The sequence below is a fragment of the Pan troglodytes genome, chromosome 9, assembly GCF_028858775.2.
Source record: "Pan troglodytes isolate AG18354 chromosome 9, NHGRI_mPanTro3-v2.0_pri, whole genome shotgun sequence".
NCBI lineage: Eukaryota > Metazoa > Chordata > Mammalia > Primates > Hominidae > Pan > Pan troglodytes.
The window spans coordinates 7,537,827-7,565,395 of NC_072407.2; the positions used below are offsets into that span (position 1 = coordinate 7,537,827).

Consider the following 27,569-nt stretch of genomic DNA (forward strand, 5'->3'; position numbering starts at 1 on the left):
GGATATAATGAGGTTTCTCTTCAAATAACCTGATCAATCTTTTATTCTTTAATTCATAGTACCCCCCTCCCTCCTTTTTTCCCTTTTCTCCTTTTTTTCCTTTCTGCCTTTGTTAGACGCCCAGGCATGCCACAATACCAGGCATTATCAATACCGGCTCACATTCCTTTCCTTATTAAAAAAAAACAACAACTAACTTTCTAACTAATTACAGAGACCCCTTCCCCTTTCCTCTCTGCTTTCTTTTACGTGCCCACCTTATCTTAAAAAAAATTAAATGTTTAGCCAACCGCGATTATTTTATATTGTACAACCCAATCCCAGCTAATAGAAAAAGAGTACAAAGGCAGGACTTGGTCAAAAATGAAGACTTTCATGCCGCTTTGTTCAGGTGAGCTCTCATGGTGACTGGCCAATGAGGCACCCTTCTGTGCAAAAACAAAATTGCTTTGCTAAAAATCGTTTGTTCAAGTATTCAATTTCCTTAAAAGTTTAAGCGTTATTCCTAACAAGGGCATCCGGCTTCCACATGGCACATGGAATGGTACCTTCCGTGGCATGGCACAGGGATACCGTGGTTCCCAGAGCCAGCCGGTGAGCGGTAGAAACCTGGGGGCTGCCAACCTGCCCTGTGATTGGGAACATCCCCTGCGCTGCGAGAGTGGTATTCCTCACACCACCTGGCTGGGCCATCTGGAGTGCAACACACCAGCATTATCGGCTTTCCATGCACCTTCCCCGCTATGCGTTCTGACATGGCCAGGAAGGAAGGCTCACCTCGAGCACGACACTGAACTCAGAGGTGCCTTGCCTCTATCAGTGACCAGACAAAGCATTTCCCATGTTTGTTTTGTTTACTTTGTTTTTGGCCAGGGAGAGCATGGAAAATGGCTCATCAGGATTTAAGCGTGCAGGGACCTGACATGACATTGCTCAGGATGGTCACATTTGTCCCTTCCCATAGAGGACTTGTCCCCTGATAAGCCTACATGTAGGACAACCGACCAAGTGGAATGTAACCGGCAGGGAGAAGCCGTGGCACATTCCCTCCAGAAACAGTGACGCCCTCCCACGCCTGACTGACTTCCCAGTGCAGTGTGTGGAACTCCTCTGAGTGGGGTGACCCTACTGACTTAGATCCTCTCCATAAGGCCCAGGTGAAGGTGAATATGACAACCCCACCACTTAGTCACAGCCAGCTTCCTGTCCAATAAGATAAGAACAAAACTCCAGGAAGGCAGGACGTGTGATGGCGGATCTGAGTCACTCCCTCCAGACACGTGGCTGCCACAGGCCAGCTTCTTCAGGTCCATTTTCCTCAGGCAGAATCCATCTGAAGCCATATTCTCCCTGTCCTGCACACACTATGCATTAAAACATCCAGGTAGATTCACGGCCGGGTGCAGTGGCTCACGCCTGTAATCCCAGCACTTTTGGAGGCCAAGGCAGGTGCATCACCTTAGGTCAAGAGCTTGAGACCAGCCTTGCCAACATGTGAAACCCCGTGTCTACTACAAATACAAAAATTAGCCAGGCGTGGTAGTGGGCGCCTGTAATCCCAGCCACTCAGGAGTCTGAGGCAGGAGAATTGCTTGAACTTGGGAGGCAGAGGTTGCAGTGAGCCAAAATTCCACCACCGCACTCCAGCCTGGATAGTAGAGTGAGACTCCGTCTCAAAAATAATAATAATAATATTAAACAACATTCAGGTAGATTTAAAGCATTTGGAATAAGGCCTCGGTGACTCACAGTAGCCTTCTATGCCACAGTTAAAGCTAAGCTCTATTTATACCTGGGGGCAGTAGGGTGCTGTGCAGCAGCTTGTGTCTACCTGAGGTCTGCCCAGGGGAAATGGATTCTAGCCTTTCTTGCAAAATGAGTTCTAGCCTTTCTTTGTATGTGGAAAGGCTGGGACAAGGCAAAGCAGGACCATAGCTTTTCCAGGAGGGCTGGAAAGACAGTAAGGCTTATGTAGATCTCCATGTGATAGCAACATTTCCTAACGCTCTTTCACTTCCGTGTCCCAGAAAACCAAAAATGTTCCACAGCCTCCATGGGGCATTGTAACTGTTTCCACAAGGAAGGCAGAATAACCTTCTTGTATCCTCCCTCTTAGTTTAGCCAAACTCAGTTAATTTGCTCTTCAATCCGAACCTCTAAAAGATCTGGAGTTGTGTCCTAATGCTCTGCTGAAGCCAGTCAAGTGGGGCCATTTAGGGTTTGGTCAAAGATGATTCAGTAAGATATGCACACATATATTTAAAGGGATGGATTACGGAGAACTGAGCTTAGGCCAGGATGCAAACTGGCTAAATAATTGGTGTAGGCTGTAGTTTCTGCATCTGGTGCTGAAGTCTGGAAGGTCTGGGGCAAATATTGGAACCCCCAGTGATCCCCACCTCTGGGTGTTTATGGCCTTGTGCCATCCCCTCCTTTTAAGTAACTTGCTTCTAATCACCAGAATACAGCAACAGTGAGGGGAGGCCACTTCAGAGATGAGGTTATAGAAGACTGTGACTTCTCTCTTGCACACTTTCTCTCCCTGGCTTTTCTCATGCATTTGCTCTGATGGAGGGGCCATTTAGAAGCAAACAGAGCAGGCTCAGCCAAAAACCAGCAAGGAACTGAGGACTCAACCCACCAGCCTGCAAGCAATGGAGTTCTGTCAGTGCACTCATAGGGGACCTCAGAAGTAGTCCCTTCCCCTGCTGAGCCTTCAGATGAGCCCTTGCCTCTGGCCAATACCTGAATGAGGACCAGTGAGTGACCCAAGCCAGCTAAGCCACACAAAGATCCCTGATCCACAAAAACTGTGAGATAATAAATGTGTCTTGTTTGGTTTTTTTTTGAGACAAAGTCTCACTCTGTCACCCAGGCTGGAGTGCAGTGGCAAGACCTTGGCTCACTGCAACCCCTGCCTCCTGGGTTCAAGCAATTCTTGTGCCTCGGCCTCCCGAGTAGCTAGGATTACAGGTGCCCATGATCATGCCCAGCTAATTTTTGTATTTTTAGTAGAGACAGGGTTTCACCACGTTGGCCAGGCTGGTCTCAAACTCCTGACCTCAGGTGATCCACCCGCCTTGGCCTCCCAAAGTGCTGGGATTACAGGCCTGAGCCACGGTGCCTGGCCTAAATGTGCTTTGTTTTAAGCTGCCAAGCTTGGGGCAGCTACCACACCACCACCATGATCTGTTTTCTGGCCTTTGAACACATCTCATTTATTCTCTTTTTCCTTTTTTTTTTTTTTTTTTTAGACGGAGGCTTGCTGTGTTGCCCAGGCTGGAGTGCAGTGGCACGATCTCAGCTGACTGTAAGCTCCGCCTCCCGGGTTCATGCCATTCTCCTGCCTCAGCCTCCCAAGTAGCTGGGACTACAGGCGCCCGCCACCATGCCTGGCTAATTTTTTGTATTTTTTAGTAGAGACGGGGTTTCACCATGTTAGCCAGGATGGTCTCGATCTCCTGGCCTCGTGATCTGCCCGCCTCAGCCTCCCAAAGTGCTGGGATTACAGGCATGAGCCACTGCGCCTGGCCTATTTATTCACTTTTTTCTTATCCTATTTTCTTCACCAAGATTGTCACTGACCTTGCTCAGTGTCTGTCTAATTCTTCACCACCCAGGTTTGTTTCCACTTTCCCTCTGAGCCTTTCTGATTATTTCAACTCACGATGGTTTTTCTCTTCCACAAGACACAGAATTTATTGTCTCAACCAGGTCAGGGTTTCTTTGGGCATTCCCCCTGTCCTTGGAATAGCACAGCCCAAATCATGGCACAAGTAGGATTTATTTTTATTTGTTTATTTTCTGTCCTTATCATCGTATTATATACCCTTTCACTCTTTTTTATTTTTGAAAATACAGTATGTTGTTATTAACTAGAGTCACCATGCTGTACAATGAGTCCGTTGAATTTATTCCTCCTGTCCAACTGAAATTTTATATCTTTTCACCAACATTTCCCCAACCTCTTACCCCACTCTCCATACCTCAGCCTCTGGTAACCACTATTCTTCTCTCTGCTTCTATGAGTTCAACTTTAAAAATTTTCCACAGATGAGTGAGGTTAGGTGGTATTTGTCTTTCTGTGCCTCGGTTATTTCACTTAATATCATGCTCTCCAGGCTCATCCATGTTGTTGTGAATTACAGGATTTTCTTCTTTTTAAAAGCTGAATAGTTTTCCATTGTGCATATGTACCACATTTTCTTCATTCGTTCATGCCTTGATGGATACTTAGGTTGATTCCATATCTTGGCGATCGTGGATAGTGCTGCAGTGAGCATGGGAGTCTAGTGATGTCTTTGGTGTGCTAATTTCAAATCCTTTAGATGTATATCGAGAAGTAGAATTAATGGATCCAAGTGGGATTGAATACCAGACAGATGAATCATAAATGCGAGTAGGATTTGCATTTCTTTAGAAGTGAAACTGGAGAAGATTGGAGGTTAAACATTGGATCAACATTGGTTGTCAGCGTGAGCATGAGAGTTGGGTGAGAGGCAGGTGCAGTGCAGGGAAGTGTTGATGAGAGAGAAGCAGGCCTGAGTGAGGGCTTCTATTTGTCTGTTCTCACATTGCTGTAAAGAACTGCCTGAGACTGGGCCATTTATAAAGAAAAGAGGTTTAATTGACTCACAGTTCCATAGGCTGTACAGGAAGCATGGCTGGGGAGGCCTCAGGAAACTTACAATCATGGCAGAAGGTGAAGGGGAAGCAGGCAAGTCTTACAAGCCAGAGAAGGAGGAAGAGAGGGTGAAGGGGAGGAGCCACATGCCTTTAAACAACCAGATCTTGTGAGAACTCATCACTGTCACAAGAATAGCAAGGGAGAAATCCACCCCCATGATCCAGTCACCTCCCACCAGGCCCCTCCTCCAACACCGGGGATTATAATTCAACATGAGATTTGGATGGGGACACAAATCCAACCATATCATCAGGGGAGAGCTGGCAACTGTGCTGAAAGCTTCTGAGGGCCCCATAAGCCGAGAACAAGAAAGTGATCATCAGCTGTGGTGATGTGGGTGTAAGTCCTGATTGTGACAAGAGGCATCTCAGAAGAACTACAGAAAAAAAGGGGAACATCAAATTACCCATGTGATGGGAATTGAAGATGTAGACAGTTCTGGCATTATGGCTGAGAATGTGACAAAATAGATGGGATGTTAAAAAGAGAGAGGAAGGTGGAATTGAGGAGGGGCCTGAAACAAATCTTGATAATTAAACGGACACCTTTGACAAATTACTCAGATTCTTTGGGCCTCGCTCTTTCCATCTGTAAAACAGGAGTAATCATAACAGGTGATCTATTTTGTTATTGAGAGTTAGATGAAGTAGAGATAGAAATAATATCCTAATGTGGGTGGTAACACAATTTATCTGTAGTAGTTAACGGAGACAAGAGTAATGATAAGAATATGGCAATTATTGGAGTAGATGAATTAATATTAGGTTGATGCAAAAGTAATTTTGGTTTTGCAATTAAAAGTCATGGCAAAAGCAGAAATTACGTTTGCACAGACCTAATACTTCATTTAGTAGGGTCGTCAAATTTTAACCCTACAACAAATTACATTTATATCTTTGTGATTACTCTTTCTATAACTATTCAGTTGCTCTCCATCTTATAATTACTAAAACCTCCTAATTCTCAGTAAGTCCTTCCTGGAACCCCTTAAATCACAGTCTGTAACCACACTCTCCGTTGCCCTTTCATCTCTACCCCAATTTTTGGGGTTCATACCACAGCTGTGCTCGGCTTGTTTGTTTCTTTATATGTGTTTGCATGAAGATACCTGCCTCCATGTGAATTCTACCTAATTAGAGCTATGAGATTTTCCTCAAATATGTAAATTCTGTAATTATTTCAGAGTTGACATATGGGCGCACTTTCCCATATGTTTACTATATTGTTGATATTCATGGGACTAAACATTTTCAGTAACCCCTTAGATGAAAAATTTCAAAATGGATCTGACAAAGAAAAATTGTTCATAACAAATATGAAGCTACAGATATCTAATGAGTATGAAGCGCTTGTGATTGGAGCCTCCAGCCCCAGCAATCATGCAGGCAGGCAGGTCATCCACATTTTACCGAGGGCCTGTTCCTTCAGTTGGTTATTCCAGCTCAGAGGAAATCACTCATTGGGGTAACTGCTCCATTCAAGTGGAGGCTGGAGGCTGGCAGACACTTTGTGTTGAGAGAGTGCATCTGCCTCAGGAGGCTCATCAGGCTGGCCAAGGCGGGATCCTTTGGAAGAGATGGCAGCTTCCAGAGGGGCCTCTGTGTGGGTCTTCTGATGTGCAGAAAGAGGTCTCTGTAGCCATTCTGCCAATTCCCATTCTGAAAAAAGCTCTCATTGTCAAGATTCGTCTTCATGGTACCAAAAAGAGGTGGAAATTGGTGGCTATGCTCACGGCCGCTGGTGGCATTGAAGAGGTGGAAATTTGTGGCTATGCTCACGGCCGTTGGTGGCATTGAAGAGGTGGAAATTGGTGGCTATGCTCATGGCCGCTGGTGGCACTGAAGAGGTGGAAATTGGTGGCTATGCTCATGGCCGCTGGTGGCATTGAAGAGGGAGAAATTGGTGGCTATGCTCATGGCCGCTGGTGGCATTGAAGCATGGAGCCAGTGCAGGTGGCTTTTGGCACTGGCTGGTGCACTCTACATGGACCTGAGGGCAGCACAGGTGCGGGCCACAAGTGTGCAGGTGCTGTAATTAAAACATTACAGAAAGATGGTGGGGGGTAGAGGACTTATTGAGAAATGTCTGCTCCCAGCTCAGCTTTCCTCAGAGCTGCCTGGAGTTGGTGCTCCTGGGGGCAGCTGGCTCAGTGGGGAAAAGGCTATGACAAACCCTGAGCCTCTGTGTGGCTCTTCACTGGCTCCACAGCTGCTGCTGGGCCCCATTCTCTTCCCTATCATGAGACATTGGCCACCTCATGGGGATATCTTCCTGTCTATCTGCTCACAAGGCACCACTGGCAGCCACTGGGCACACAGTGACTATATCTAGAATGAATGAGCACAACCTCCACCCATGGCTTGATGCAGGATGTTCCCCCACCCCAGAAGGCCCCCTCGGGCCCCTCCCAGTCAACACTACCCAATGGCTAACCCTGCTTCTGTGGCCAGCAAGGCAGTATCTGCCTGGGTTTGAACAGTGTATGAGGAGTCACACCCGGTACACCCTGGGGTGTGGGCTGGTCCTCCAGGAAGCAGATGCCCAGACAGATAGGACTGCGAATGTTTATTAAGGGAAACACTATGGAAATGAGAGGGAGAGGAGGCAGCACCGGGCACGGAGCATAAAACACGTTGGATACTCTTCCAAGATATCACGGCTCAGGAGAGTCTTCCAACGGTCCTGTAAGGTAACAGGATTCTGGTTTATTTCCATGTGATCTTCTTTTGCCCAACATACATTTTGTCTTCTATAAAATATCTGTGCCTCTGCTGAATACATCTGTGGGTGGCTGCATCTGTGTCTGTACATCATGGAGAATAATTATCTACAGATCACAGATACAGATCTCAGAGGTGAACTGTGTATGCATTCCCATAATTTCCTCATCTCGTAAGGATCTGAATTTCAGTCTTGGATATAGGCGCTTTCCCTTATCTTTTATAACAGAGGTTGGAAATCCTGGGCCTGAGCTGTTACACCCTAAGGTTTATTTAATGAACTTCGGTGAATATCTTTTGCTGATCTTCTGAGTGGGAATATTTTCATTTAACCAGCAAGAGGGGTGAGGGTCTAACACCTACCAGCTATTTTGCAAGATGCTTTCTTTATAGGCTTGGTCTCTTAGTCCTCACAGTGACCTCATAACCACATCATTCCTGGCTCATTTATAAGGAAGCTGGGGCTCTGAGTCCCACTGAGAGTTGGTGTCTGGGCTCAGGCAGCAGGGACACAGGGAAGGGTGAGGAGTTTGCACGCCAAGCGTGGGAGATGCAAAGCTGGGCATCGCGGAAGAAGAGGGTGCTGGGGATGAGACGATGCCAGAGCAGCTCAGCATGGGCCTTGATTTCCCCACCAGAGGTGGCCTCATTCTGAAGGCCAAGGCCACAGCTCCACTGCACCTGGCCCATCCTCACTGTTAGTCTCCTTGGGCCTAAAAACTCAGGGAGACAGGGCCCCCTGACAACCAAGTGAAATTTCCCAGACCTCGAGGCATTTACTCACCCTGATTCAAAGCCTTCACACATCCGGGGAAAGATTCATCTTTCCTACAGGTAATGGACTAAAGGCTGTAGGGCAACAAGGAAGTGCAGGGGGCGGTAATTCCCTGTGCGCACTGTGCATCTGAGCTCTCCCACGGGGGCTCTGTGTGGCAGTCATGCAGCCTCCACACCCCTGCTCACAGTGCTTGCTCGGCCAGGAGCAGCCTTCCAGCTCCACCTGAGTGCAACAAAGCCCCATGTGACACCTCCCTGCTTCATCCTTCTCTTCCACAGCTTCCTGTTTATTCCCAGGAGATTCTGTCTCTGCCTTCTGCACCCTGGGTCCCTTCACCTGTGCTTCCATTAGGAGTGGTCAGAGGCTCTGTGCCCTTCTGTGTGGGTCTCTCTGCTGCAGGACACAGGATACCCTGCAAGTCAGGGATGGGTCTCATCCCTCACAGAGCTGGTCCTATGGCCCAGGTTCCATACACGCCTGCAGAACTGGTATTTCTGGATTCTATAAGCAATCTCTGGCTGGGCACAGTGGCTCATGCCTGTAATCTCAGCACTTTGAGAGGCCAAAGTGGGCAGATGGCATGAGTCTAGGAGTTCGAGACCAGCCTGAGCAACATGGTGAAGCATGGTCTCCACAAAAAGTAAAAAGAAAAAAATTAGCCAGTCGTGGTGGCGCAGGCCTGTAGTACCAGCTACTCCAGAAGCTTAGATGGGAGGATCACCAGAGCACTGGAGGCGGAGGTTGCAGTGAATCAGGATTGCGCCACTGGACTCCAGCCTGGGTGATAGAGCGAGACTTTGTCCCCCTAAAATAAAAAATACTATTTCCTCGTCTACAAGAGAACCCTGCTGCCAAGGTCATGATGAGGAAATAATGCAACCGAGAGTGTACTCTCAGAAACTTGAGAAAAGTGACCGCATCTTCAGCCAGTGTTACCATGGCGCTACAGAGCCCTGCAGTACCATCTGTGACATTCCCATTCACCTAAACAAAGGAAACAGGAATCCATTTCACAAGTCAGTTTCTACTGTTCAGAAAAACAAACCAAATGGTGCAGGTGGAGGTGGTGGTCAAGGTCGCAGTGGCCACATGGGTATAGGAAGTGGCTGAGGTCCCAGAGGACACTCAGGTGAAGGACTCGGTTGAGATAGCAGAGGCCACCCAAGTGGAGGAGGTCGCTGACGTACTAGAGGAGACCTGGGTGGAGAAGGTGGCTGAAGTCCCAAGGCCACGAGTGGAGACTATTGAAGTACCAGAGGAGACTCATGTGAAAGTGGTAGGGGAGGGGCCAGAGGCCACCCAGGCAGGGGAGGTGGCTGAGGCTCCCCAGGCTACTAAGTGGAGGAGTAGGCTGAGGTCCCACAGGCCACACAGCAGAAGAAGGTTGATGAGGTCCCAGAGGACAGGCAGCTGCAGGAGGTGGATGAGGTCCCAGAGGACAAAGAGCTTCGGGAAGTGGTCGAGGTCCCAGAGGACAGAGAGTTGTAAGAGATAGTTGAGGTCCCAGAGGACACTCCAGTGGAGGAGGTTGATGAGATCCCAGAGGGCACTCGAGTGCAGGAGGTGGTTGAGGTCCCAGTGGACACTCAAGTGCAGTAGGTAGTTGAAGTCCCAGAGGACACTCGAGTGGAGGAGATGATTGAAGTTCCAGGGGACACTCGAGTGGAGGACACTGCTGAGGTCCATTAGGAAACTTGGGTGGAGGAGGTGTCTGAGTTCTCAGTAAACCTTCAGCTGGAGAAGGTGTTTCAGGTCCCAGAGGGTGTTCGAGTGGAGGACGTATCAGAGGTCCCAGAAAACCTTCAGTTGCAGAGAGTGGTTGACGCCCCAGAGGACACGGAGGTGGGGGAGGTGGCTGGCAGCCCATCAATGGTCCGGAAGGGCCAGCCATGAGGTAGGGCAAGTAGGGCGATTCTGACAGAGAACGAGGCTCCTGTTCAGCCATGTTGACCTGCAAGGCAGAGGAAGAAATGTTTTGAAACATATTAATATGAGGGACAAAACACCAAGACCAACACAAGCTGCACCTCATGCTGCGGGTGATGGTCCCTTGCACCTTCCCCTTCTTCAGGTTCCTCAACAGCAGCATCAGTGCCATAAAGTCTCCCTTCCACTGAGTCCTGCTAACAGCAGAGGAGTGAAAAAAACTCATGGGACAAACTGCTGTCCCCACACGTCACTGTGTCTGTCTGCAAATGTAGGCAGGCTGGGGACCTGTCCCAGGGAAGACGTGGGACAAACTGCTGTCCCCACACGTCACTGTGTCTGTCTGCAAATGTAGGCAGGCTGGGGACCTGTCCCAGGGAAGACAGAGTCATTCCGCAGTAATAAAGCAGCATGTTTCTGACGCAGGGGTGTCTGTGTCTATCCTCATTCCTCCCTCACCATCATCACCAGAGCATGCTCCTTGCATCAGATAAACAGAAAGAGAGGAATGGAAAGCCCATTGCTCACACATGAGTCACAGCTATTCTTAAGAGAATGTTCTCCAGGCCTTTCATGTCCTATCACTGATTCTCAGAACTCTGCAAGGTCAGTGTGACCACCCTGCTCCAAATCTAAGAAAATGGAGGCTCCCAAAGGAAGGAGAAAATTCACCCAGCGTCACACAGCTTGCAAGAGGCAGAGAGGAACCCGATTCCAGCTCTGCCTGCAGGACCCTCTCATCCCCCCTCTGCTTCCCTTCTTGACAAAGGGTCTTCTCCACTCTGGAGGCGCCACCTGTGGGCACAAAGGTCTCTGGGGAGATGTGGATTCCTGAAGACCTGCAGGGGAATTGGGAGAGGGTTTTCTCACAGGACGATCCTATGTAGAGAGGTGAGTTTGGCGCAGCTGTCATATTGCTTTTAACTCTCAGGCAATACCAAATTGTAAGTGCACTATGACATAAAAAATAAGTTTGTCCATGGAAAAATGAGGGGGGATTTCTAAACAACAGAAGTTTTAAAAATGTGTTTGATTTCAAGTGTACAAGTCCCATCATGTGTGGTCAGAGGACGCAGCAGCTGTCGAAACTACAGAGGCCACATGAGAATCAGCTTCACCGAGCATCACTGAAGGTCTTCCTTGGGAACTGTCCTTGTAGGCAATGAGTGACGTTCGCTCTTCACTACCTCACAGCCAGGGCACATTTTCTATTGCAAATGTAGAACCTCTGACACCTAGAATATGAGATCAAGGGCACCACTGGGTGGGGGTGGGGGCGATTTTGCACAACGCAGCTACCAACAGAGCTGGGACTACGATGAATTATGGAATTGGCTTTTTCGAAGAGTATTCAAAATTGCACATACTAATGTTGGATTAATGAGTTTTCCGTTTTTTTACTTCTGGGATTACAGCAGATATTCTAAAGGTTAATCACCTACCTTATGGCAGAAGAGAAATAAAATCATGCAAAAAAGAACACCCTACATATTTTGGAAAGCGGACCCCAGCATATTGGAGTAAAATGGGTCAGTCAGGGTCCCCTGGGTCATGAGACCTACAGCAGTGGAGGTCAGTGGCATCTTCTCGTGTTATTTCTGCAAACAGAACAGTGAAAGCCCTTCAGCCCTCGGGCCCTGAGCATTCATGGCTTCTGCAGGTGCCACCAAAGATGACTAGCTGGGAATGGAGAAGCCTGGAAGCTCATAAGGACGATTTTGCTTTTGAAAAACAGAAAAGGCACCCCAGAACCCACAGAGCAGAGAACCCACAGAGCAGAGGCCAGGCCAGGAGAGGGCGCTGTCGGAAAAGACAAAAGTGTCCTGAAATAGGCAGAGTGAAAATGACTCCAGCATTTATCTTTTATCCATTTCTGATAAAGGGCACAAAGGTAAAAAAGATTTTTGACCAAAAGCTCTGTTGACATCCTGTTAAACAAACACCAATCTATCTAATTTTCATAATGTAAATGGTAGATATCTTCATAATTCTTATGCTAATAAATCATTTCCCTGAATTTTTTGGAAAACCCAATATTTCTAATGAAGTCCAGAACCATAAATTGTTCTAAATAATTTCTTCTTATTTATGATTACAAGTATACCTCTACAGGAAGTTAGTATACTCACACCAAGGCTAGTTTTCCAGAAGAAAATGCCAAGTGAACAAATTCCCAGGGAAACAACAATAATAGCAAGCATCCAGGGAATTCCAGGAAAGTCAGGCCCAGGATGAAAATGGTCAGGCAGAACATCGATGACCTGGAATAATAATAGTTGAAATAATGAGAAGGCTCAATGACATTGACAATATTTCAGTCACAAAGACTCATCCTTAGAAACCCTCAACCTCCTCCAAGAAGTAACCACACCCGTCAGATATCACCAGCGAATTCCACTGCTTCAAGAAGGATTGGAAGTTGACAGTCTTATGTTTCTTGCGTGGCTGGTAGTGTTTTTAAGCATTGCAAATGTGGGGTGTCTTTTTTCTTGGTCTAAAGCAGAGAGGTCCAATCTTTTGGCTTCACTGGGCTATATTAAAAGGAGGAGAGTTGTCTTGAGCCGCACATAAAATACACTAACACTAGAACTAGCTGATGGGCTAAAAAAAATTACAAAAAACTCTCATAATGTTTGGAGAAAGTTTACAAATTTGTGTTGGGCCACATTCAAAGCTGTTCTGGGCTGCATGCGGCCTGTCACCTGTGGGTTGGACAAGCTAGGTATAAAGTAATTATCATTTTGTAAGTTACTTTTTAAATTGACATATAACATTGGATGTATTTATCATGTATCACATGATAAAAGAATCCCTGTGAATCACATTTCTCTCTTGGATTATGAATGAATGAATCTCTGCCATTTAAAGATCACCATAAGTCAAAAAACTGAAATAAAGAGATGACTTCATTCAGAAATAAGTTATCAAATTTTAGTGCTTAATAATAACCAAAGTGGAGATCATGAATATGGCATGAATAGTGTGGGAATTCTCTAAGATTCTTGATATTAATTCTATTAGATTCTTAAGTGAATGAAGATAAAGACTTCCCTTGAGTAAGTTCAGATGGCTTCTGATAACATTCCTACATAGATTCCTCAGGATTTAACTGTATGTTCTTGAAAACATCTTAATTTTAAGTGCTTCTTTCAAGATGGTGAATTAAATAGAGATAGGCATTCAACAGGTTGGACTCAGCATATGTTGAGTCCAAAATGGAAAGGACTGAGTTAGAGATCTGTGCAACAATGGGAATGATTTCAAAAAACATCGTGCTGAGCAGAATCAGGCAGACACAAAGGAGTATCTATGGCATGGCATGCATCTATATACGTGAAATTCCAGAAGAAGCAAAATCAACCTATGATGAGAAAGGGATTGGCTGGGAAGAGGGAGAGTTCACTTTCTGGGGTGATGTAATATTGTAGATCTTGAAAGGGGCTTTGGATATGCGGTGTGGGTACTTTCCAAAGTTAGCAATGTTATACTTAAGATTTGTATAGGTTGTTCTGTGTAATTCTTGTTTAGAAGAAAATTTTATAAAGAAATATTGAATTCTAGTTAATGTTAGTTTTGCTAAACTATTCATCGGAAGTATGTTGATGTCTCCAATTCAGTTGGAAACACATCTAAAATAAGATGGGCTGATGGATGGATAGAGGGATGCAAAGATGGATAGATACGTGTTAAGTCATGTTCATTAAAATGTTAACATATCAATGCTGTATTTATAAACATTTTTATAATAAATGTTGATGGTAATGGCCAAAACCACTTGTGTCATGTCAGTGATTTTTTTCCCTTTAAACAAGAGTTCCAAAATAATTATTATTTATGTTCTATATGTTTGAACAATTTTACACACAATATCAATTGGACTTTTTTATGTCAATTGATCTCGGCATTGTAAAATGCAAGGATACACAGGGAAAGCTTGCAGAGGTGCTGCTTTCTTGGTTTTTGTTTTCAGGACAAAAACCAAATGGGAAAAACAAGCCTTCTATCTCTTTCCAAGGGAGAGGATAGACACCTGTCATATGTCCATACAAACGAATTTTTCTCAGCAATAAAACGAAGACAAACTATTAATATTTAAAACAATATGAATCAATGTGAACACGATTCTCCTGACTTTACAGAATTCAGAACAACAAGAATACATCTCCTATCTGACTCCATTACATGAAATAGCAGTACAGGGGGAAGATAGTAGGATGGAGGGAGAAGGACAGATGGATTCGAGAGGAGGAGGAGAAAACTTTGAAGAGGGAGGAATGTGTTTATTATCTTGAATCTGGAATGTGGTGATGCTTTCATTGCTGTATCCATATATAAAAGTCAGCAAATTGTATTCTTTACAAAGAGGCTATTAATATACAGAAGTTTACATCACTTAAAGAGTAGGAAGGAAATCTGAGACACAAACGATTAGTTTTTATTGATCTGACAAACATTGCAAATATTTAAAAAAATTATAGAACTTTACCTAGAAATTTATAATTCAATTTAAAATGGAGATAAGAAAATACAAATTCACAATGGTCAGGAAGCCAAGGTCTTCTTTTATATATTTAAAAATTTGTATTATATTCTTTGAAATATATCCAAAAATATGTCCACACTGTATGGAAAAATGAGAAAAAATATAAGAAAAAAGTCTTAAAAGTTACAGATCAAAATATTACACAAAGATACACTTACATATACATAAAACTGAGAGTGGACAGCTGTTATAATAAGAATACCTAGGTTACATTCCAAGAAAAATAATCACAGATTGTTGTTTAGCCAGTTTCTATAAACATTAACTTTTGAAAACCAATATTCACCTCTGCCGAAATGGGGAACTTCATGTCAGATTTTCAAAGTCCATACAGATTTGCATAACATAGTCTCCTTGGAATTATGATTGAAACTGTGAGAATTGAGGTCAGTTAAAAACACGATACCAAGTAACCACTAACAAGAGTTCACCTTCATATTTTAGAGCATTGCACCTGAAGCACTCAGGAGCACCCTTGGAAATCCACATGGAAGGCAATACAAACTTCCTGGAATGTATGGCCACCACCACACAAGGTACACATATTATTTTACAAACACTGGATTTACAAGTATTGGGGGAGAAAATAAATTCAAACTGCAACTAAGACCAATCCACATACCAAGACTCAGTTTTGTGCAAATCAAACCTCTCTAGAAAGCAGCCTCTGAGCTCTGTGGCACTTTTGTCTTCAGCCTCACAGCAGAGGTGAGTGCAGCCTGGGCTCCTGGGAGAGATGCACTGTCGCTGAGTAGCCTCCATCTGAAAGGAAGCAGGAGCTCTGGGCACAATGGTTAATTAAAGATGTGGATCAAATGCACAAGAAGGACAAAGGTCATCTTGTCACTGACCAGGAAAACATCCTCTGTCTTGGGCACTCTTGTCACATCTGACAATTACCTGGATGCAGGTTATCAGTAGCAGGCTCCTACCCAGATTAGGTCCAATGGGGCCAGGAAAAGCTTAGGTTCTGACAGTCGACGGCCATGAGCAAGGGTGGACGTGGAAAATGCAATGAGGAAAATGTATCCAAGTCTTCAAAGGTGAGGTAGGGAAAGAGAGTGTAACTGATCTATGAAAAGCCAGCCAGATAAAGGCAAGAACATTCCAACCAAGATCATCAAGACACTTCCTCCTTCATAGACTCAAAAGAATCAAGAGACTCTTCTTTGATTGGAGTTGGGGGCACTCGTGGGGTGAGTCTGCCTTGATGCAGTGGTTGCTCCCCATCACTGGACTTCTCCAGCTCCCTCTCTGAGAATCTGGTGCATGCCACTCAGAACAAATACCCTCATCTCTATAAGATGCCCTCTCCTGAGCATAGTGGAGAGGTTTTATAATGTGAGGGTGAAACCTTTCAAAGTAGAAACCTGTGATTTCTTTCTATTTGGACAATTATAAGGACTTTAAGACCCTTTCTGCTTTGGGTAAATCAACGATCTGCGCAAGACACGTTTTACAGAACGAAGGACAATAGAGTCCTCACTCACGTCCTGGTCATGTCACTCCTGGTGACTCCGCATTGCAAACATCCCAGCAGGGTGCAGTTCTTTTCTCTCCCATCCGATGGGCTTCTGGGGCTCCCATCACTGATTGGACACGGACTCCCTGGAGGAAGCTCCCAAGAGCAGAAGACACAGATGACTCAGAAGTTCCTAGAAAGTCATCAAACCAGATGACACAGAACTCAAATGACATTTCACTTCGTTTTGTATGAGACAAGTTCTCACTCTGTCGACGAGGCTGTAGTGCAGTGGGGCGATCCTGGCTCACTGCAACCCTCACCTCCTGGGGCCAAGCGATCGTCCCACCTCAGCATCTCAAGTAGCTGGGACTACAGGCGCTCGCTGCCAGGTCTAATTGTTTGAATTTTTTGTAGAGATGGGGTTTTGCTATGATGCCCAGGCTGGTCTCAGATTCCTGGACTCAAGCGATCTGCCCACCTTGGGCCCCGAAAGTGCTGGGATTACAGGCGTGAGCTGTGTCATTTCACGCCCCGTGACAGCCCAACGAAAAGGAAGGAACCCCGCGGGTCCATAGTGTACTCATGTGGCTGGACTGATGGCTGGGAAACCCCAGCACGAGGAGCCAAAAGAGCAGCCACCGCAGCCACATGTCCTGGTCCTTACAGGGCGCCCTGAGGTGGCCAGGGCACAGGTGGGGGTGGCTTAGGGCTGGGGGAGGGAAGGGGATAGGGATGGGGATGGGATCACAGTTGGGGAAGGGAAGGGAGAGGAGAGGAGGGGAGGGGACTGAAGGGGGGCTGTTGGGCACCTGGAGGAGGAGGAGGAGGAGAAAGGGGTCTGGGAAAGGAACCAGTTCAAACTAAGTCCTCAAGCCCTGGTGGGAGGTTCAGCTACAGGTCAGTGGGAAAGTGGATCAGCAGAGCAGCAGGACGCATGGGGTAGAGTAGTGGGAGGCTCCGGAGCAGTTGGAGGGGGACCAGGGCTCTGGTTTCCACTAAACCAGCTCCTGTCTGGGAGCTGCGTCAGCAACCCTGGGGCTTTATCCTCCCTCTCCACCAATCCCCGGCCCCGGTGGGTGGTGCCTCACAGTGCACATTCCAGGAGGTGCCCGTTTTCTTCCAACATCCCTCCCCGACCTGGGCTGGGCAAAATAGAGACCTCATCTCTACAAAATTTTAAAAGTTAGCCACGCATGGTGGCATGCAGCTCTGGTCCCAGCTACTCAGAAGGCTGAGGTGGGAGGATTATGTCTGCCTCACAAAGGAAGACTCTGCTTGAAATAAATTAAATTAAGTAAAACACAAATAAAAAGAAAGATATTCTTTATTCACAAATTGGTAGAATTAATATTGTGAAAATGTCTATCTTACATAAAATGATCTGCAGGTATAATGTAATCCCTATCAAACTACCAGTGACATTCTCCACATACAAAAGGAATACCCCAATTCATCTTGTCCCACAAAAGAAAACCATCAATAGTCAAAATAATTGAGTATAAAAAAAAGGGCAAAGCTGAAGGCATCACAGAATCTGCCTTTGAAATATACTACAAAGCCACAATAAGCAAAACTGTATGGTACTGGCATAAAAAGACACATAGGCCAATAGAGCAGAATAGAGATCCCAGAAATAAATCCATGCATTTACAGCTAACTGAGGTGACAAAAACATACAATGGTTAAAGGACAAACTCTTCAATACATGGTGTTGGGGAAAAAAATGGACATCCACATACAAATGAGACCCACATCTCACACCACATATAAAAAGCAACTTGAAATAAAGACTTGAATGTAATATCTGAAAGTCTGAAACTACTACAAGACAACATAAGGGAAAAGAAAATACGATATTGGTTTGGGCAATTATTTTTTGAATTTAACCTCAAAATGCCAGGAAATAGAAGTAAATGTAGACACATGAGATTACTTCAAACTAAAAAGCTTCTGCACAGCACCACATACAATCAATGGAATGATAACCTAGGAATGGAAAAATATTTTTAAATTATAAATCTGACAAGGGGTTAATATCCAAAATATTTAAGAGACTCAGCTATACAATGAAAACAAGTAAGTATTAAAAATGAGGAAAAAACTTAGACATTTCTCAGAAGACATATGTATAACAAATAGATAAATTTGAAAATGCTAAACATAAATAATTATCCAGGAAAAGCAAATCAAAGCCACTGTGAGACACCAACTCACTCCTTTCAGAATGACTATTAATAAAAAGACAAAAAAAACAAAAACAAAAACAAAAACAAACCAAGGGTTGATAAAGGTGTGAAGAAAGAGAAGGCTTGCACATTGTTGGTGGGAATGTATATTGGTACAGCCATTCTGGAAAACAGAATGAAGATTTCAAAAAAATTAAAAATGGAACCATCATTTGTTACAGCAATCACACTACTGTTTATATATATATTTTTAAGGACAGCAGTGTGTTGAAGAGACATTTCCATGCCCATGTTTACTGCAGCACTATTTACTATAGCCATGATATAAAAATCACCCCAAATGTACCGAAATCGTGAATCCTGTGACAAATCCCTTCATTTCCAATCACACGGATGAACCTGAAACACATTATGTTAATTTACAGAAACCAGGTGTAGAAGGAAATATACCGTATGTTCTCATGTGTGACATCTAAACAAGTTCACCTGTTAAAGTAGAGAGTAGAATTATGGTTACCAGAGGCAGGGGTTTTTAGGAGGGCAGAGGGTTTGGGGAGTTGACTGTCAAATTAAGACATGATTACAGTGAGATAGGATGACTAAATTTGAGAGATTTATTGTACAGCATGTTGACTATACTTAACAAGGATGTATTGTGTTTTTAAAAATGAGAAGACAGTCAAATGTTTAGTTCTTACCACATAAAAAATTATATGGGGTAAAGCATATGATAATCAGCTAGAATAAAGCACTTGACACGTATATACCTCAAAACATCATATTTTACATTATATATACACTTTTACGTCAACTAAAAGAATAAATAAACATTATAGAAGGCTAGCAATGTTCCAAATAATGAATCTCTTTCTTAGTCATAAGCTTAGCTAAACAGTATCAAAAATATATAGTTTTTGTGAAGGTTTGGGTTTGTTCTCTTGTTTGTTTTGTTTTTTGTTGCCCAGGCTGGAATGCAGTGGCACAATCTCATCTCACTGCAACCTCTGCCTCCCAGGTTCAAGTGATTCTCGTGGCTCAGCCTCCTGAGTAACTGGGCGTATAAGCACGCACCACCACACCTGGCTAATATTTGTATTTTTAGTAGAGATGGGGGTTTTGCCACGTTGGCCAGGCTGGTCTCAAACTCCCAGTCTCAAATGATCCACCCTCCTCGGCCTCCCAAAGTGCTGAGATTACAGGCATGAGCCACCGCGCCCGGCCTTGTGAAGTGTTTGTTCTACCCTTTGTCAGCCATAAGCATAGGAACTCTATATTTTTACAGCACTTGCAGGACCCAGCACAGAGCACAGGAAAGGGCAGGCGCCTTTAACCCAAGGACTCCTAGAGTTTCTGGTACTCATGTTGATGGAATGGAAAATACTAAAGACGCAGGTGGCATTAACAGTCCCACCACTAGCTACGCTGTGAACACAGAAAACAGGTTTACATTCCAACTCACAGAGAAATATTTAAATTCAGAAGCTGCCAGGACTCCAGAGATTTATCTAGAAACAATGACCAATGAGTTAGATACAGCTAGGTAGCTAAGACTGAGGACTGTAAACTGTGAACTACACAGATTACAATATAGGAAAATACTATGACATGAAACTGAAAAATCCTCCATGATTCCAATATCTGGAAAGGAAAGATCATTCAAAATTTCATTTTTTATTTTTAATTTTTGAGACAGAGTCTTGCTCTGTCACCCAGGCTGGAGTGCAGTGGTGTGATCTCAGCTCACTGCAACCTCCACCTCCCAGGTTCAAGCAATTCTCATGACTCAGCCTCCCAAGTAGCTGGGAGTACAGGCGACCCCCACCATGCCTAACTAATTTCTGTATTTTTAGTAAAGATGGGGTTTCACCATGTTGGCCAGGCTGGTCTCGAACTCCTGACCTCAGGTGATCTGCCCGCCTCGGCCTCCCAAAGTGCTAGGACTACAGGCGTGAGCCACCACGCCCCACCCATTCAAAATCTTAAGTCCACAGAGGTCATTCTCTTGTTGCTCCACTTACACTCAAAAATACATTCTGCATGACAACATACATTGTGCTATAAGTATTTCACAGAAAATGTAAAACTTTTTAGTTACCATAAACTCTCCTAAAAATTATTTCAAAATATATTTTCTCTTAAGACATTTCAAAATTTGAAGTTTCTTAATACAGTGCTTACCATATACAACCCACTGGTATTAATGCTTTTACTATACAAACTAATGTTATAGTAACCACACTGTGTTAGGACTTAATAACATCCACCTTTTACAAATAAATCCAGACAATGCTAACTGACCGATTGAATTTTCTGGCCTGCAGACAGTGCATGGCTCTTGTCCCAATTAAGTGACCCAAGTGTTGTATTCATAGCTATAAATGGCCTCAAACACTCCAGTGAAAAGCAATTTCTCACCACATTAGAAAATTCCAAACCTCTCATCAGAACCTGCAAAGTGCTGGAGTGATGTGGGGTGGGGAAAACAGTGAGAAAGTTGTAGCCGTAAGACAGGCAAAGAAGGGCTGTGATCAATGCACAGTTAGGGATGAAAAGAGACAGCAGAAAGCTGAAGATTATTAGAAAATAAAACAAGTGGAATTCCTCTTCATATGTTTGGAGAAAGCCAGCTGTGTAGCCTGGGAACAGATGTCCTCTCTCCACATGCAAAATTAATACCATTTCTTCACCATGGATGTTTTCAGTCTCTAACTTGAAGACACAAACTCACTTCAACAGAATTATTTACTTCTAATTATGAAGTATGTTATTCACCTAGCATTATATTTGTTTACTTCATTTATACATCAAAGCCCAACAACTTATGAAGCATCCCCAGTGTTTACCTGAACAAGTGGGCCCAATAAAGTACATAAACTCAACTATGTCCATTATAAAAGTCAAAAGAATCACCAAAGAAAAATCGGCTTAAACTGGGTTCTCTAACTGAAAGAAAAAAGTACTAATTAAATAAAAATATAAATTAATATACTCATTGTGAAGTTACTCACATCTGGAAATGATTTGGGGAGCATCACTAAGTTTTACGGAAATTCTTCTTCTCATCCCTGGGCAGGTCATGGAAATAATGCTGCATGAACAATGGGATAGGAACATTCGATGTGAGGTCCAGCATGAATAACAGGCAAGTAAAAACAGAGGGTTTGCATGGGAGATTCTGAACAAGGAGCCAGAATATTTTACAGAAATGAATTCAATACAAAGGAGAGAATAGAGGTTTCTTTCTAAATCTTTGAGGTTTACAGCTTTCTAGTAAATTATCAAGACTATTAAAATTGTTTCAATCCAATCTTATTTTTTTGTTGTGCGTACCTTCAAAATAGGTAGACATGCACACCCACACTCACACAATTACTTGCTCCATCTTTATTGTGTTTGCTTTGTTTTTGTTTTGTTTTGTTTTGTTTTGTTTTGAGACAAGGGCACGCTTTGCTGCCCTGGCTGGAGTGCAGCGGCATGATCATAGCTCACTGCGACCTTGAGGTCTCCCAGGCTCACATGGTCCTTCCACCTCAGCCTCCTGAGTAGCTGGGACTGAAAGTGTGCACCACCGCTCCCAGCTAATTTTTAAAAAAATCTATAGTGGAGACAAGGTCTTACTATGTTGCCCAGGCTGGTCCTAAACTTTTCAGCTCAAGTGGTCCTCCCATCTTGGCCTCCCAAAGTGCTGGGATTACAGATGTGAGCCGCCATGTCCAGCCTAGTTTATCTTTACAGTAATATATTTGTATATTTAACTCCATGTAAATCAAAGCTGAATCTATGTGTTCTGCAGGGCAGAGAAGTTGTACATCCAACAAAGACTATAGGAAAAAATTTAAAAATACTCAGAAATATACGTATTTTATTTATACACCTGTATAATATTTATTATAGCAATAATAGTGACTCTGTAGTTACAAAAAGAGGGAAAGGATTTTAAAACATCCCTGGGAGATGCTATCCCACTATGCCACCCAGTAGCACCTTGTCACCATCTGTTATCGACATCTTCCACTAACATGGAATTGGTTTTTGGTAGGATAACGCTTTATTCTACGAACCGCAGGCTTAACACATTTAACACAGTTGTGTTTAATTAAAAACAAATTAAGTTCACACAGAATCTTAAAAAGCATTTCAAAATTTATGGTATATTACCTTAACAAAATACTGGTAAAACTATTAATTTATAAAATTCAAAATGTTTCCCTCTTCCTATAACGCAGGTGTAAGGTCAGCCGAGAGAAAGGATGAGGAGGCCCAAAGTCAGGCAAGCAAGCTTTACTGAGCTGCTTGGCTGCTCCACCACAGTTGAAGGAGGCAGACCCGCTTACAGACAATAGCAGGCTTTTATAGGGCCAGAACCAGGTCAGGGTGGCGGAGCTGAGTCAGGGGTGCAGGTGACTTGTCCGCATCCTGGAGATGTTTTTTGCCAGCTTTGTTATGCGAGGTGAACAGATATGTTAACCGCATCCTGTAACTGTCTGGACGAACAGTTACTGGAGGGGTCAGTGATGGGGGCTTTGTCTTTTGCCCTGGGGTAGCTGTGCGGAGAGCGCAAAGGACTGTATTGTAAGGCCTGTGGGAGGGGAAGGGAATGGTCTGGTCGGGGCGACCCTAACATTTTAGCCTTTTAATCGATGATAGGAAAGGGGACGCCATTTTTCGCCTGGCTACTTCAAGCTGAGAGGGGGCAGTGTTTAGGGGAAAGGCTGGAAGGTAGGGCTTGGTCCTGGTACTGGTTTTGAAATTGCCGGGATTCTTGTAGCAGCGTCATGTCTCTCATGGGTGAAAGCTCGGACGCGGTTCCGTAAAAACTGGGTACAGAGACGTAAGAGGCAGGGCCCAAAGACCGGAAGGAGAATGGTTAGGACGGGTCCTAGGAGTGGGAGTAACCAGGAGGCCTAAGAGCTGAGAGACCAAGGGGGCCAAGAGGGCCAGGTAGAGGAGGTGATTTTTCTTTTTTCTGTGAGTGGAGGGGAGGGCTTGGTCTTTTAATTGTTTGACTGCACCCTGAACCAGGCCTGACTGATTGAAATAGAAGCAGCATTCCTCATCTAGGAAGATCCAGAGACTTCCTTTTTCTGCAGTAAGTAAATCAAGGCCTTTGCGGTTTTGTAGGGTAACTGCTGCTAGGGAGCCTAGTTGGTTTTGGAGGTGGGTAATACTCCACAATTTTTTTTTTTTTTTTTTTTCAGGAAAGCCTATAAGTCTGTAGAGAGTGCCTGGAAATACAATAATGAGGTTCCTCTTAACTGGTGTGTAGGAATAGATGGAGAGCGGAGGGTCCCTTGGGAGGAAGTGACAGAGCATATACGACAGTTTGAGGTTATGTTTTTTAATAAGGTAAATAGGTCGGGGGAAGAGAAATACAGGCAAAGGAGAAGGTACGGGGGTGCACACCAACATGGAAAGATTGGTGAAGGGATGTTTGAATTTTTTTTTTTTTTTTTTTGGTTTGTTTTTGGTGGAGGATGAGTTTTTTGATTATCTAGTTCCTTTGGAAGGAGGTTCCTTGTTGTAGTAGTGGGCCCTTTTTTTAGTGGGGGAATTCTGGGGTTGGATTGTAGGGGTAATGAGGAGGAGAGAGCCAGGGGTAGAAGAAAGGGAGACCTTCTTTGCTGCCTTATCAGCTTTCGTGTTTCTTTTTGAGATTTTATTTGAACCTGTTTGATGTCCTGCTTTGGTTGGAAGGTGAGCAGCCTGAAGTAGCTGGTAAATAAGGGGAGCTGTTAGTGATGAGGGTTCCTTTGGCAGTAAGGAATCCTCTTTTGCCAGATGGCAGCGTGGGAAAGAAGGATGTGATAGGCATATTTGGAGTTTGTATAAATGTTGACTTGTTTGCCTTTGGAAAGGGTTAGGGCTCTGGTGAGAGCTGTAAGTTCTGCTTTTTTGGGGGAGGTTCCTGAAGGTAGGGGCCTGGCTTTAATTACTTGGTCAAGAGAAACGACTGCATATCCAGCAATTCTGGAGGAGCCAGCGGGCCTGGAAGAGGAGCCATCTATGAATAGCTGGTCACTGGGGTTGGTGAGAGGCTTGGAGGAAATGTTTGGGAAGTGTGGCTGCTGGTGGTCCAGGATGTCAGTGCAAGAATGAGTAGGAAGGGAAGAGGATACAGGGAGTAAGGATGCTGGGTTGAGGGGAGCACTTTTGGCAAGGCAGAATTTGGGATTTTTGATAAAGAGGGCATGGAGTCATTGAATCTGGGAAGGAGGAGGAGAGCTTAATGCTTGGGAGGAGAGGAGATGTAGATTATGAGGACTGTAGATGGTGGTATTTGGGCTGAATGTTAGCGTCTTGCTTTCTAGAGCTAAAACTGCTGCTGCTGCTGTACTGTAAGACAGGTTGGCCACCCTTTGACTGTGTTGTTGAGTTGTTCAGAGAGGCAGGCTACAGGAGAAAAGGAAGGAGGATTTTATTTTTGTTGTCTTAAGACACCAAGGGCTATTCCTTGGTTTTTTGGCAGTATAGAGAGTGAAAGGTTGGGAGATGTTAGGTAAGGACAGAGCCGGTGCAGTGATAAGAGTGGTTTGGAGTTTGCGGAAGTTGGGGAGTATGTTGTGAGGAGTTTAGGAGTTTATTGAGGGGGTCTTTGGCTGCTTTATAAAGGGGGTGAGCTAGGAGGGCAAAGTTGGGAATCCATATTTTTAAAAAGCCTGTTAGCCCTAGGAAGGAAAGGATTTAGTTTTTTGAGGAAGGTGGAGATAGACTGTCTATTAAGGCTGCCCATGACGGGGTCATGGCTCGAGACCCGGGGGAAGGTTGAACTCCTAAGTAGGTCCCGGTAGGGGTGGAAAGCTGTTCTTTAGAGGGGGAGACCCTATAGCCTTTATTAGTAAGGAAATTCAGAAGGGTGGCAGTGTGAGTTTGGGAGTTTTTTAGGGAGGGGCTACAGAGAAGGAGGTCACCTAGATATTGAAGAAGGCAGCTGGGGGAAAGATCCAAGGAGGCAAGGTCTTGGGCTAGGGCTTGCCCGAAGAAAAGAAGCCTATCCCGGAAGCCCTGAGGGAGGACAGTCCACGTGAGTTGTTGTGACTGGAGGGTGTTGGGGTCAGTCTGGGTGAAAGCAAAGAGGTTTTGGGAATCAGGGTGTAGGGGAATGGTGAAGAAGGCATCTTTCAGGTCAATTGTGGTGTAGTGGGTGGTGTTGGAGGGGATGAGAGGGAGAAGTGTATGGGGTTAGGGACTACAGGATGAATAGGGAGGACAGCCTGATTGATAACTCGGAGGTCCTGAACGAGTTGGTATGAGCTGTCAGATTTTTTAATAGGGAGGATGGGGTTGTTATGTGGAGAGTGTGTTGGTCTAAGAAGACTGTGTGAGCAGAGCTTATGATGGGTTGTAAGTCCTTTGGTGTGTTAGGGAAGTGGGCTATTGGGGAATGGTGGGAAATTTAGAGGGGTCTTTTAACTGGATTTTGATGAGGTCCTGGTGAGCAGCTATGGAAGGGGTGATGGTGTCCCACACTACTGGGTTAATGAGGGAGGCGGGTAGCGGGTGCTGGGGAGTGGGGTTCAGGGGCCAGACTAGCAGAGAGGAGCAGGAGGGACTCTGGTTGAGGGGGACAGGAAAACATGATAGAAGCTTTGAATTTGGTTAAAATGTCTTGGCCTAGGATTAGGGTGGGGCAATGAGGCATGATAAGGAAGGAGTGTGAAAAAACAGTATTAAACAGGGAACAAATAAATAATTCAGTAGCACGTGGACACAAGACCAGTCCAGCAACCCCTACAACAGAGACCTGGGAAGGGCAAGTGGGTCCTAGGAATTCAGGTAACACCAAGTAGGTGGCCCTATTATCAATTAAGAAAGAGACTGGCTTACCTGCCATTAGCAGAGTTACCCTGGGTTCCGATGCAGTGATGGCAGATGGGGCCGGGGGCCCTGGGCTCTGTCAATCTTCAGTGGCCAAGACAAGGAGCTGTGGGAGTGGGAGTGACTCTTCACTCTTCATTTTGCCAGGGCCTTGAGGAACCGGCCTGTTAGTCTGCTTGTTAAGAGGACGAGACTTCCAGTGACCAGTTTCTTGGCAGGCTGGGCAAGGAGTTTTTGGCAATCATGGGTTAGGGCATGCTCGGGCCCAGTGACCTTCTTTGCAGCACTTAAAACAGGGCCCGGGAGGGTCACTGCTATGGGGTCTTTTGTGCCCCTGGGCAGCCCGAGTAGGCTGACAAATAGCTGCTGCTAGGAGCTGGTATTTGGCACAATCTCCTTGGGCTTTATCTAATTTATTTTGCTCATCTCTGTTGCTGAAGACCTTAAAGGCCAGGTTAAGGAGGTCTCGTTGAGGGGTTTGAGGGCTGTCTTCTACCTTTTTGAGCTTGCGCCGTAAGTCAGAAGCAGACTGAGAGATGAAATGGGTATTAAGGACAATAGTTCCTTCCCGGGAGGTGGGGTTAACATGGGTGTATTTTTGGAGGGCCTCTGTAAGGCGGGAAAGAAATTTGGTGGGATTTTTGTCGGCCCTTTGGGAGATTTTTTTGAGTTTTTCAAAGTTACAGCCTTATGGGCAGCTTTATTAAGACCTGAGATAAGGCAAGTGATCATGTGGTTATGAGATGCCCGGCTGGGGTCTGTGGGTTGGTACTCCCAGGAGGGTTTTTCCCAGGGAACTGCAGCTGGGCTTAGTACGGTCCTGTGGATGAAGATCATTGGCATGCCTGAGCTGCAAGCCACTCTTTTCTTCTTTTTTTTTTCTGGGAGGAGAGTATAAGAGAGGATAATATAGAGATCATGCCAAGTGAGTTTGTAAGATTGGGTGAGGTATTTGAGCTTTTTGATATAAGTGTCAGGATTGGAGGAAAAGGACCTGAAACGTTTCTTAATTTGGGAAAGGTTAGAGAGGGAGAAGGGAATGTGGACGCGAACGACTCCTTTAGCCCCAGCCACCTCTCAGAGGGGAAGTAAGGGGGCCGAGTGTTGGGCATGCTGAGTCTGAGAGCGGGTATGAGGTGGAGATGGGGAGGAATCAGAATCAGAAGCTGGGTGGTTGGAGAGAGGAAGAGAACGAAGGCAGGAGTGGGATTGTATGGTGGAGGACTGTGATGATTTGGGGGAGGATTACGGTGCTGTTGGGGAAAAGTTGGCAGGATCAAAGAAGGAAGAATCATTGGGAGGAGCGGTGACGGGGGTGGGGGTCTGAGGATGGGTCAGGTTTGGAGTAGGCGAGGATTTGGAAAGTAGAGCAGGACTGACAGAGGGAGGGATGGCTATGGAGGGCAAACGAAAGCCTGAACTTAAGGAATCTCTGACCACTTTCCATTG

The 27,569-nt window shown here is 44.9% G+C and overlaps 1 long non-coding RNA gene and 1 pseudogene across 2 annotated transcripts; both read right to left on the bottom strand.

Moving 5' to 3' along the window:
• Positions 1 to 7,238: 7,238 nt before the first annotated feature.
• LOC134807325 (uncharacterized) lies at positions 7,239 to 27,525 on the bottom strand. 2 transcript variants are annotated; one of them, XR_010147454.1, is made up of 5 exons: positions 26,130 to 27,525; positions 21,314 to 21,393; positions 12,241 to 12,372; positions 8,192 to 10,136; positions 7,239 to 7,369 (listed from the first exon to the last, which is right to left on the bottom strand). It is a non-coding gene; the product is annotated as an uncharacterized LOC134807325 (long non-coding RNA). The 2 variants fall into 2 exon arrangements; XR_010147455.1 differs by lacking the exon at positions 7,239 to 7,369 and adding an exon at positions 14,598 to 14,732 and having other exon boundaries at positions 9,191 to 10,136; positions 26,130 to 27,518.
• PANTROV1R-PS248 (vomeronasal 1 receptor panTroV1R-ps248 pseudogene) lies at positions 19,528 to 19,971 on the bottom strand (annotated as a pseudogene).
• Positions 27,526 to 27,569: the final 44 nt, after the last annotated feature.